Source organism: Pagrus major, chromosome 9 (assembly GCF_040436345.1).
Source record: "Pagrus major chromosome 9, Pma_NU_1.0".
NCBI classification, from domain to species: Eukaryota; Metazoa; Chordata; class Actinopteri; order Spariformes; family Sparidae; genus Pagrus; species Pagrus major.
This window is the reverse complement of record NC_133223.1, coordinates 15,243,943-15,256,316: the sequence shown is the minus strand read 5'-3', so window position 1 is coordinate 15,256,316 and position 12,374 is coordinate 15,243,943. Positions and strand designations below refer to the sequence as shown.

At 38.4% G+C, this 12,374-nt stretch overlaps 1 long non-coding RNA gene and 1 pseudogene across 1 annotated transcript; both read right to left on the bottom strand.

Moving 5' to 3' along the window:
• Nucleotides 1-1,811: 1,811 nt before the first annotated feature.
• LOC141001945 (uncharacterized) lies at nt 1,812-4,085 on the bottom strand. Its single transcript, XR_012179616.1, has 3 exons — nt 3,823-4,085; nt 3,589-3,694; nt 1,812-2,083 (listed from the first exon to the last, which is right to left on the bottom strand). It is a non-coding gene; the product is annotated as an uncharacterized lncRNA (long non-coding RNA).
• An 809-nt stretch (nt 4,086-4,894) lies between these two features.
• On the bottom strand, nt 4,895-9,421 carry LOC141001966 (nectin-1-like; annotated as a pseudogene).
• Nucleotides 9,422-12,374: the final 2,953 nt, after the last annotated feature.

Genomic DNA, 12,374 nt, shown 5'->3' with positions numbered 1-12,374 from the left:
AACCAACTTCTCTTCATTCTCAAGTGCATGCAATAAATAATCCCTTGCAATCAGAGACAAAGACAGATTTAGTGTCTGAGCATTCATTTGAACTTTATTTCACCCTACACCTGCAGCTCTTTGATCAAGGCACTGATTGGATATTTCGCTCATTTCAACATGTGTGGATTTCTTATTAAAACATACTCATTCATCGGGTTATGAAATGAGATACATTGATTTTCACATGAAAGTATTGTCACTGAACAAAGTTAAGCGACATGTTGTTATAACAAGTTTCTTGTCAAAACAGAACAATAAGAAAATATCTTATTATAACAACATAGATGAGAAAATTGGAAAGTAGAAACAGAGTAAATATTTTTTTGTCAAAAGACCCTTCTCTAACATTTTACTTGTTATTAGAGGAAAAGGACGTAAAGTAACATCAATAATGGCTGCATACTAGTTATGTGAGCCAGTTCCAGGGCTCTGGTATTGTGCATTGCTCACTCACTGACATGCCTTCATACTGACAGAATATCCATCATTAATATTATTTACACCTTTGCTTTTCCCGTTTGACAAGTTAAAATGTCTGTTGTGAAAAGGGTCTCATAAAATAACTTGTAAAATAACTTAACGTAATTTATAAAAGCCAGGACTGAAGTGAAGTGCAGAGTTTTTATTTACAAACAGGAAATCCAGAAATAAAGAAGCAACTTAGACGAACAGTGCAGTGGCTAAGTGCTATACTTTTCCTCACAAGTTACACAAAATGGTTAAAATACAGCCAATTACAATCAACATGTCAACCAGCACAATCCCAAAAGGCTTCTTTCTGGATAGCAACACCAGTGGTCAATGGCACACATTCTTTGGCAAGCTGTTACCATACAGTACACCTCGTAATGCATGAGGGGAAGATTACACTTGAACAACAAACAGATACATATCACACATCTTCTACATATAGTGCAAAGGATTCATTCCATTTCACAGTAACTCTTGAATTTTTAATATAATCTCTTAAATATAATATTTATATTTTTGTTTTCTATGTTTAACATTAAAAGACATTAATCCTCTGTGTTTTACTCCATAACGTCAACAAAACATATGAAAGTGCAAAAATTTGATCAATATAGGCTCATTTTTCTCTTGATCCACCAACAATGTGTCACTGTATAATTTAAAAATACCATTTTTAAAAAAATTCTTTTACCACAATTGGAATAGTAAAGTTAAAAAGTTATTCAGCTCCTCTGAGGAACCGTTTCAGACACCGAATGAACTCGGGGGCTGAATAAAGGGCCAGTATAAGATAAATAACACACTTTTAATTTGATTAAAATCCTGCAAATTGATTTGTAAATCATGCAAAGCTACTGTAGTGGAGTCACAGACAAAAAATATAGAGCTACAAATTAGAATAATAGGTTCCCCTTAAAGCTTTTTTGGAATACCTTCTGTTCTGGATGAGCTCTTCAATGTAGCTGTTACTACACCCTTTTTACTTCACTGATGCAACTCACAACGTCCCCGTCACTAATAAAACTTCCACTGGATTTTCCTTGAACTACTTAGGACCCAGTTTCTTTTCTTTCTTTCCAGATTAGCTTTGGGTTTTTGTATAGTAATTGTTCCAGCATTAATACTTCTTCTGATTCAGGATTTGATTTGAGCCCTTGAACTTTCTGAGACAATATTAAATGGATTTTAAATTATTAATATGATCCTTTAAAAACCTTCTTGTAACTCTTCATAACTTAAATTTCATCATGTCTTTTCAAGTTTTATCTCATTATTACATTATTTACTTTACACTGTGTTTTGAGATGATATGTAGCTTCATCTCATTCACTTAGGCACGAGATGAGAGACACAAAGAGATGAAACAGTATAAAGAAAAAACAGTAAGATTTACAGAGCTCAGAGATGTGTCAAGATTTCAGCATATTTGTTACAGTACCTGAGAGTTAAAAAAAATAGATATATCCAAAAGCCTGATAATAAAAATAATCTCTGTATTATCATTGTTCATTTGGGGATTTAGGAGGAGGAGTCAGGAGAAGCTGCGGTGCCATTTCTTTCTGCTGAGAACCTGCAAAAAAGGAAGTGATTATACATTTTATACATTACATATTATATAAAGTCAACTTTTACTGTATATCATACAGAAATTAGTCAAATTGATTTAGAAATGAATTTAAATGTTTGCGTCTGTCTTCCATTAAGAATCATTAGCCCTCATTTAATATATGTATTTATTTATTTTCACCTTCACTGTAAGGTTGATCAAGACAGGCCACAATGATGGTTAAAATATTGTTTTATTAGAAACATAAATGCACTCTCATTCAACAAAAATAAGATTATTTAAGGGGAACATGTTTGTAATCCAATGTTGATGTATTGGCTTTGAATTTAATTATTTATAAAATAAATTCCATACATATTGAACCTTGGTAAAACATTAGTAAAATAAAAGTTAACTTCGATAGTTTCCAGTGTGTCAGATATTTCCCATCAGTCCTGTTCAACACCTCCTGGTGAGACAGACATGAACCCCCAGCTCAGCTTTAGTGATACAGCATGCAGCATATTTTCAGATACAGTTGTCCAATAAGGCAAGTGAAAAAATACTGTAATGTCTGATTTAACATAATCTGAAAATAAACTGTAAGTGGAGTTTTTTCAGCTCAGCTGCATGCCCAATTCTGTCTCACCAACCACATGAAAGAGGCATTTCACTTATTTGCAGACATTTAAAAGTTGCGTTAATTTAGTAGATTTGCATTATTTGTGCCAAGTGATTTGTTATGGTGTTGTGCTTTGTTATTTTACCAACAGCAGTAGTGCATTTTCAAGCCTGTTTAGCCCCTAAAATATGCAGTTCATTTGAAAAATATAATAATAATAATTCCTTGCATTACAATAGAGCCTTTGCTGGTGTTTGGGCCTTTTATTCTTACAATAATTGACTACATGTCTACGAATGGGTTGGTAAACTCATTCAGATATGCTTAAGATCAGTGTATATAGTGGACTAGTAGCATCAGCTGGCCCGAGCTGGCTCACTGGCCGGCTGCTCCACATCCTTGTAAAAATCCCTGATATATTTCTTATATACTTAGCAGCCAAACTGTTTTTATTCCACTTAATTGTACGAACTACTACTGTTCTTGTTACCTTGTCTTGTACCATTTCCTGCTTTTACAAAGGTACCACACAGCAGCAGCAGCAGCATTCAAGATAAGCAAAAGACTACATAAGGTCCAACAAACAGTGCAGCCTCAAGATCATAAATTGTAATATGAATGACCTCTAGTGGCGTGTAAATGGTATAGCCGACTGAAAGCCACAGAACAGCAGCAAATGCAAAAAAACCCCAAAAACACCAACACATTTGACAAAAACCCAAAGCCAAGTCAAACCTGACCTCACCTGAAGGAACATGCAGATAGAGGGGACTGCGTTTGTTCCATAAGCTTGATTAAAGAGTCACAACATTAGGCCAGAAATATGTTGTAGAGAGTTGTGCCAAAGTTTAATGAATTTAAATTATTAGTTCTGTAACGAACTGAATATTTTACATAATTCCTCTACCTCTGCCTCAGCCTGTTGTCTTCATAATCCACGTGAGTCAGTACTGTCAGATACGCTGGGACTTCGTTGGACCGGCTCCATATCCCCAGATATCAACTCCCTAGTCCTGGACAATGAACCAACAATTAATATGCAACAAATGTTTAACACAGTGCATACAACATGTTCTTACATACTTCCCAGCAGCACTGTAATTTTCCATTTATGTGCATATAGTACTACTGTACCTGTTACCTTTGCAAATTTCCAGATTTATAAAGGTACCAGAGTGCAGCAGCAGCAACATTCAGGATAAGCAAAAGACTAAATAAGGTCCAACAAGCAGCGCAGCCTCCTGTAGAGAGACAGGATACAAGAATGAAAAGATTTTAACAGGAAATTGATATACACAGTTATTGTATGAGATACACTTACATAAGTTTGATATCGCCCAATACAACAGCACTGCAGTTAATTGTACCTTAAAGGAGACGTACAGTACTATGCTTTTCCCCCTTTCCTTCAGTGTGTTACATAGGTTCTTGTGCTTGTACAGAACAGAAGCTCCTCTCTCCCACAGAAAACACTGCTCCTGAAACGCCTCGTCAGTAGTCCTGCCTTTAATTATGTGTCTTAGTGACATCACACTACGTCATCATGTCACACATTTGCATACTTAAATGCCGAGCAGCTACTTTGTTACGTAAGAATCATTTTATTAAAGTGGCTCTGTTGTTGGCGTTACTGGCACAGGCATGTATGAACTGACCAATCAGAGGAGACTGGGTATTCAGGAGGAGGGGCCCTAAAGAGACGGGAGCTAAAACAGAACGTTTCAGACAGAGGGGGAATACAGCGCAGCAGCACTGGGCAGAATAAGAAAATGTATGCAAATGTACTTTTTGAACATTAAAGCTTGTAAATCGATTCTCGTGGTAACCCAACATAAAATGATGAACCTGAAAATGAGGACAATATGTCTCCATTACAGCATATCTTTCTCCTTTGCTCAGCTGTGTGTTCCTGACTGGTTTAAGAGAAACTCTGTTATCAGTGATTTCCTGATCAATGAGTGCATGTCCAGCCTTGTAGAGTTTCACTGTGCAACTAAGTGACAGCTGTGACTAGATGACTGTACACTGTAGTCATCTAGTCACAGTGTGGGCAGTTTTTCTTACAGTTGTCGTTGTGATGGGAAAAGGCTAAGCAGCATGCCTCTCAGCTTAAGGAATTCTCTAGTGTGTCCTGGGTCGACTTTCAGTTGGACATAGCTGGAATATCTCAAAAGGGAGGCATCCGAGAGAAATCCTGACCACATTCAGCATGTTTAGGCCAGGCCTAGATGTCCAAGCTTCTCATCATGTCCTTAAGGATGGGTCAATGAGTAAAACTTGTAACAGAAAACTTTTTTTTTTTTTTAAATTAAGAGATATAAAAGAATAACAAATTCAAACAATCACAACACACTGAAATCTAAAAACAGAGGGAAAAAAAATAAAAAAAGACAACATCAAACCTGTCCTCACCTGAAGATACATGCAGATAGAAGTAACCGCGTTTTGTTCCATAAGGGTTCGAAGCTTCACACTGGTAGAGTCCATTCAGGTCAGAGGTCATGCTTAGAAACTGTAATGTTGCACCTTCTACTCTGACGGCAGACTGAGGCCACGGGTTGTTAAACCTAAAACAAACGAACAAGGCCAAGCACTGAAAAGTTCAGCTTGATATGTTGTGAACTGTAGAGAGTTGTGCCAAAGTTTAATGAATTTAAATTATTAGTTTTTTATTTATGTCCTTAACGGATAGGTTTGCTGCCTTTTCTGACTTAGACCTTCTCCAGGTAAAGTTTATTGTTAGACTGTAAAATATCCGCCTCCATTACATATTTTGTCACAACATCTGAGGGATCTTTACAGAAAGGTGTATATATTTGGCGATATATCAATATCGAAATCTTTTACTTCCTAATATTGGTATTGGCATTGGTCCCAAAAATCAAGTATCGGTCAAACTTGAATTTCTATTATAGAGAATTTGTTTATTTCTTTAAGCTATATCAATTTTTGCAGCTATTGTTTGTGTTCATTATTAATGCTGCTACAAGGAACTTTCATTTTTTGGACAAATGATGAAGATGGTGAAACATAATAAACTTTGTTTCAGTGTCGTACCACCAGACTAATGGATTTATTTTATTATGTTTCTGACCTGGAGAGGTCGTAATCTGACCTGGTGACAGGCATTAAGACTAAATATAACAACTAAACAGAAATAACCAATAAAAACAGGCACTGAGTTTCAGAAACAGTTAAAAACTCCTTGTAGTACGTTTAAAATATGTATACTGGTACACTAATTGTTCTGTTTTTGCTTTATTTGTAGTTTGATTGATAGTGTTTGTGTATTAGATGCTGTATACACCCCTTTGTGTTCAGTTTATTAGGCAGTTTTCTTTTAGTTCAGTCAGTTACCTAAGCCTATTCAGTTCATGTTAAAGGCGTGATATGTGGGATTTGGTGATTGCGGTTTGTAAACACACCAGGTGCAGAGGGCGATTCTGGAGAAAGATAGTTGATTTTCTAATTTCGTTCCTACAGTGAGATGTCAGATACCTATGCCCAGAAAGGTCCTGAACACAGCAAAATATCAATAAAATAAGGCCGTACAGGCAGACGGTAGAGTCATAGCAGATACAGACACCGCCACACATTTCTAGTGGCTCATACGTAATACTTAAGAGGGATTACTTCTATATGGGTCTCAACATTGCTTCTTTTTTTCCCTCCAGAGTGTATACCTTTTATGATTATGCTTTAGCAGTGATTGAGTACAGTTGCTCAAATACTTTTACATACAGTATAGTTGATGACCTCCATCATCAGCTCCACTTCGACCCATTACAACAATCAAATGCCATTTACACATTAATACACCAGTAATAATTTAATAATCTAAGCTATCGATGTAACAATTGCAGGGGACATTGATCCCATTCATTTACTTTTACTTTTGTTACTTAAGTACATTTTTCTAATCATACTTTGGGTCTAGTCCCACCACTGTACAGAGGTTGTGACAATGACGTTGAGGTTAAACATAATATTGTTTTATAAAAAAATTCCACTGAAACCAGTTAATTCAAACTAGTTTACCTGCTCCAGGTAAACTTTGCATCTGGATTGGCTTCAGTCACACATTCAAACGAGCCAGAAGCTCGTTCATGAATGTACACTTCAGTGGGGGGGACTGCAAGAAACAGGCAGAGAGAATGGGCTGGGTTATTGCTGTAAGTGAGAAAATACTAGCTCAGGAACCCCATCCTACAGCCCAGTTACATGTCTTCACCACTGGCCGCCTTAACCAGCATGTGAACGGCACCCACCACAGCAATGACTGCTTAGTGTTGTGCTGTGGTGGCGCGCCGTTCGCATGCTGGTAAGGGCGCTCACACATACAAACATGGAGATGCTACCTAGATTAAAATAAATACAGAAATAAATCTGCATACTGTCAGGACCTAGTGGGTGAAAAGGAGGACAAAAACCTTGATCTTTGTAGACTGTAGTTTGTATTCCTTATATATATGTATGTATATAACAAAACACTACATACAGCTTTTTCAGGAGTTGTGGTTAAGTTACTGCTGGTGAAAAAAAAACATCTCCTGATTTTGTTGCTTCATTATGAAAAGGTTTTTACATAAAAAAAGAAATGAGGGACTTTTATTGTTTAAGAATGTATAGGAAATTAAATGCAGGGCTTCACAATATAATATGGCAGTGAGCAGAGCATTTACAGCCATTCTTTAAACCACCAGTACATCCTAGATCAGCCTGCTGCTTTTAAACATTTACGACTCAAGATAAGCACGTCATTAATTAAAGACGCATCTTCAAACAGGTAGCCCTGTTGTAATTGACATGCAAATCTATGCTGCAAAAAGAGGAGCTGTGTAGGCCAAACAGGTTCCTATCCTCTGAAAACATCCAGTGGCATAACATTTCAGGGCCACAAGGAGTTGAGAATATTTGTGGTACAGCTGCATCTCCTCACTGCCCTGTTGACAGTCAGTTCATTCTTCATGTTCAGTTCCATAACTCCATCAACAAAGTTGATTACTTTGCTCAATCCATTTAAAAAGTTACATTTCCTCAAGTGTAAGTTTAAGTTACTACTGGATCACAGTTTTAAATTGGAGTTTAAGGTTTCGGTGCAACAGAATTACATTTATTCCACTTTTAGAGCAAAAACTAAACTGAGGTTATAGAAAGGTTTAATCACACTAGTTTTACAGTTTTGTGCAACATAATTTAAAATTAAACCATGATTTCACTTGGTTTGAACATTTATCCTTGTTGTTGGAACCCAGTCTCAGTCCACACCAACATCTGAAGGACAGAAAGTCATTATTATATAGATCTGAGTTAAAGAGTCTCCCTGATTCTTCTGCAGAAGTAAGTGATGAATGGAAGTATTTGTATACTCACAGTAGACCTGTAAGGTGAAGGGCAGAGTTTGTTCTCTCTCCAGGGCTGCATTGTTGACGACACACTGGACCAACTGATTGTTGATTTCTCTGCTTGGTATTCTAAACAGCGAGCAGACTGTGGTAGTTGTACCATTGTCATACTCAATGGAGTTGGTTGTTGCCCTCAGTTTATCTGCCAGATCACCAGTTTGCCACCTCACCTCTGCAGGAGGCCTGGAACCAGCAGCTGTGCAGGTAACGAGTGAAACCTCCTTATCACCCAAAACAGGAGGATGAGCTTCCAGGCTTGAGACTGGAGGCACTACGACAGTCACAGTACACAAAAAATTTATAAATATGAATAATCAAATAATAAATTAACAAAGAAAATATTTTTATAAACAGAGCATCATACCGAGCACGTTTAGAGGTATTTGTGTCTCGTGGTTACCGCTGGGAAACAGGGTGAAGATGCACGTGTAGGTGCCTTCATCCATCAGCGTGACGTTGGATAACTGGAGAGATCCATTGCTGTCATCAATGCTCCCAATAAATGTAAATCGCTCATCACCTCCATTGACAAACTTTGGTCCATCTTTAGGTAAGATGGTGAAGAAATTTTCATTCCGAGGTTTCCCTCGGGTCATCCTCTGCCATGAAATCTGACTGAGGGTTTCCCTGGTGTCAATGAGTTTGCACGGTAAGACAACGGTCCCTCCTTGGATCACCGTCTTGTTTCCTCCAATCACCTGCAGAGCTGTGAGGGGTGTAAAATCTCATCAGGATTCAGATCTCAAGTCAGAAGGCACAGAAACAAGTATGGAAATACATGGTATCCAGGAAGATGTAAGCTGGCATCCTCCATGTAGAAAAGACACATCTTTTTGTCTCAGTATCAGTGCTCCGTCCACACGAAGAAAACAGTCTAGAATTGCTGGTGTGGGCGTTTAAAAAATGAACTGAGTTAGTTTAGGCGTCTTAGGCGTAGTCTAAATATTGCCATTTCAGTCATTCCTGATTTCTCTTAATGGGACCACTGAGCTGCAACTGCAGGAGTGGCAGTTGAACCTGACTCAACTTGTCCAACAATGCAAAACAACACCATCCCTCAACAGGCCGTGTTGTCTTTAAACACAGACAAAACAGAATACAATACAATACAAACAAACAGAATAGCCTCTCATGTCTCTGTATTGTATGGTTTTACCAACTGTTCTTTACTTCAGCATCCTCGGCTTTGCTAGCTCACCATGAGACGGCAAAGCTGCTGTCCTTGTAGGCTAAATAAAGACACATTCAGCTCACAAACCTTCTGTAACTGTGCTCAGGATCATCGCGGACACCAGTATAAACATCGTATTGCTCCTGGAGAAACACGCTGTCCATAACTTGTCGTAGAAAACGCACAAAGAAACAGACTCCATCCATCCAGAACACTTGTGTTAGTGTGCACCCAGAACGAGGCTGTACGGCACGTCATCGCTCTGCGTTCACGGGAGAGTAAAATGTGTGGGACTTTCCAAACGCTGCCTGAACCAGGTCAGAGGAAAATGTAGGAAAAGGAGGATCAGGGAGAGGGGAGCTAGTCAGGCTGATATCAGTGAGTACAGCTTAGTTGTAACAGGATGTAGCCTTTCTTGCCAAAAGTCTCTGTTCCTTCATGCTGGTTAAGGCAGACATATTATTTAATCCTGTATTTTCTGTAATCAAAAGTTTCCAATTCTAATTTGGCTCAAAATGCTCATTTCAGTTATTGAACCCATTCTCCTCTGTGATACTGATGTGTGGGGCCGACAGACAAATCCAAACTCTGGTCAGTGGTGTTTTGTAAAAGCATCCTGCAGGTCCACATGACAGTGACCAATAACATCAGCAGAGCCTTTTCTAATTGTTGTCTAGTTAATAAGCAATGTCAAAAAGCCATCAGTGTTAATGAATGACTGTGCACATGAAGTTCACGCCCGGCTACAGAACAGCTATTTATTGTTGAGATCATGAAAAAAACCTCATACAAAGAAATCTCTGTTCTTGAAGGACAGTTTATTTAAAGGGAAACTGAATGGCCTGCCACCTCACATGTTTGACCTTGGCTTTTGTTATTGCTTCCATTCCCAAAAAGTATTGAACAAGTCGTTGCAGTTGTGTATTAAAAGCCCTTTCCTCGTTTTGCTTTAATTCTACATGATTAAACATTACCCATCATATGACCAGGTTAATGAAAAGTTTCTCAGGAGGGTTGGGAGGGACTGTGTCACAGTTCAGCTCTGCCTCACCACTCTGCACCTGCCTGCTTCAATCTGCCAATCAGACACACCCCTCTCATCAAGCCAACTCCACTCACCTGTGCTCTCTGCTCTGCTCTGGCTGCATTTAAGCTCCAGCTCCACTCTCACTCATTGCCAGATTGTTCTCGATGCTTGCACCAGACTCTCCAGCGTTTTTCTGCCTGATCTCCCGGTTCCGACCCTGCCTGCCTCTGACTATCCTGCCTGACCGATCTCCTGGATATTACCTCAGCCTTCTGTCTTCGACCACGAGTTTCGCCTATCCCCTCCTGGTTACACACCTGCTCGGCTCTGTGGCTACACAGCTCACCACCGGACCTGTCTGCCTGCTAGGTAATCCAACTGTTGCTGGCTTTGCCTTCAGTCAGCGACGCCAGACTCACTCCTTCTCTGATCTCGCAGATCACTGTGAGCCAAGACTTTTCTCCCTGTCACTGTGTAAACTGTTAAAGACGCCAGTGATAAATAAAAGTCATTACCGACTGATATCCTGTCTGCCTGTGCTGCTTTTGGGTCCTCACCATACCCGTGACAGACTGAGAGAAAATCTGAACTACTTTTAATTAAGTTGATGTTTCATGGGTATAATCTTGATCCTCAAGGTAACTAGTAACTATACTGTAGCAGTCAGATGAATGTAATGGAGTAAAAAGTACAATAATTGCCTCTGGAGCAGAATTATGAAGTAGCATGAAAAAAAGTGCTATAGACCTGAAAATCCAACTGTTTAATAAATTATGACTGTGGATTGATTCATTTAATTTCCTTGGAACTTTTTTTTGGTGAAAATGTTCATATATGCCGACATATAAAACAAAAAAAATAAAGCTGTTAAATCACTCATCACATCATTATTTAATATTGCTTTGTAAATTGAAGATTTTTCGCTGACTGTAATATTACATTCACTGGTTTATTTCATAGGTAAGTGTTCGTACTATTTGACTTCAAGGTTTTCCATCTTTGTGTGATACCTTTTAGGCCTGTTTCTTTTCATTGAGTTCAGGAAATGTGCAAGTTACAACTTGTAATGGCATACTAACACATTTTTTTTCTTTTTTTAAATATTCATGGTATGAACTGAGTTGAGTGCGTCAAGTAAAATTACCTCAAGAAGCAGGAGGCAGGTCTCTGTTTGAACAGGTGTTCTCCGACTTTGGGGATCATAAAGGGGACTTTTGTTTAGGTAACTGAACCCTCAATAAATCTCCCCACACATTACAACCCTGTACTCTGCAGCTCCTTATCTTGGCGTAATAAATTACTTTTTCCATTGTGACTCCTCTTTTGTTGCCTGGGCCAGGTTGTAATTCAGTTAATGTTATTAACGGTAATTTTATTGTTTTTCATTGAGTTCAGGAAATGTGCAAGTTACAGCTTGTAGTGACATACTAACACATTTTACATGATTTCTTAAAAAAATATATAACTTCTGAATTCTGGCTCAAGTAAAGTAAAATTACCTCAATATTGTACTTAAGTGCAGTACTTTGGTCAGCATTCTTTCCACCATAAAGTCGATTCAATCTAAAGATTACATTTGAATAGTGACTCTTTTAGATTGCTTTTAACTAGCTGTAGTGAAGTAAAAAAAAAAAGTACAGTATTTTTAATTACAGTTCACCAGAATTGAAAGGCAGAGGAAGAAAGGAAGGCAGGAAGGAAGGAGGTGGGGAGGGAGAGCAGTGGGGGAGGAAAGTTGAGCAAAACTTGACACGAAAATCTCAAAACTTCTTTTCTCTCTGTTTTGGCCTTTCATCCACAGAAGGACAGAGGAAAAGTGTTTTAGCCTTAGAATTCCCCTTATAAACACATGCTATGGGAAAGAAATGTCCTTTTGACCCGCTTCTCTTTTTCCTCTGTGTTTGATCCTAAAGTAGTAGCTGACTGGGACTTTATTTATCCTGTCTTTCTGGCAGTCTGACCATTTTCTCTGTATACTTTCTGACAGGTGACTCTCTCCCGTTTCATCTCTCTCCTGAGCAACTTAGACATCAAGCCTCTGGATGATTGATGCAGAGCTCTACAGAGATGATTGATAATGAGGCTCCACT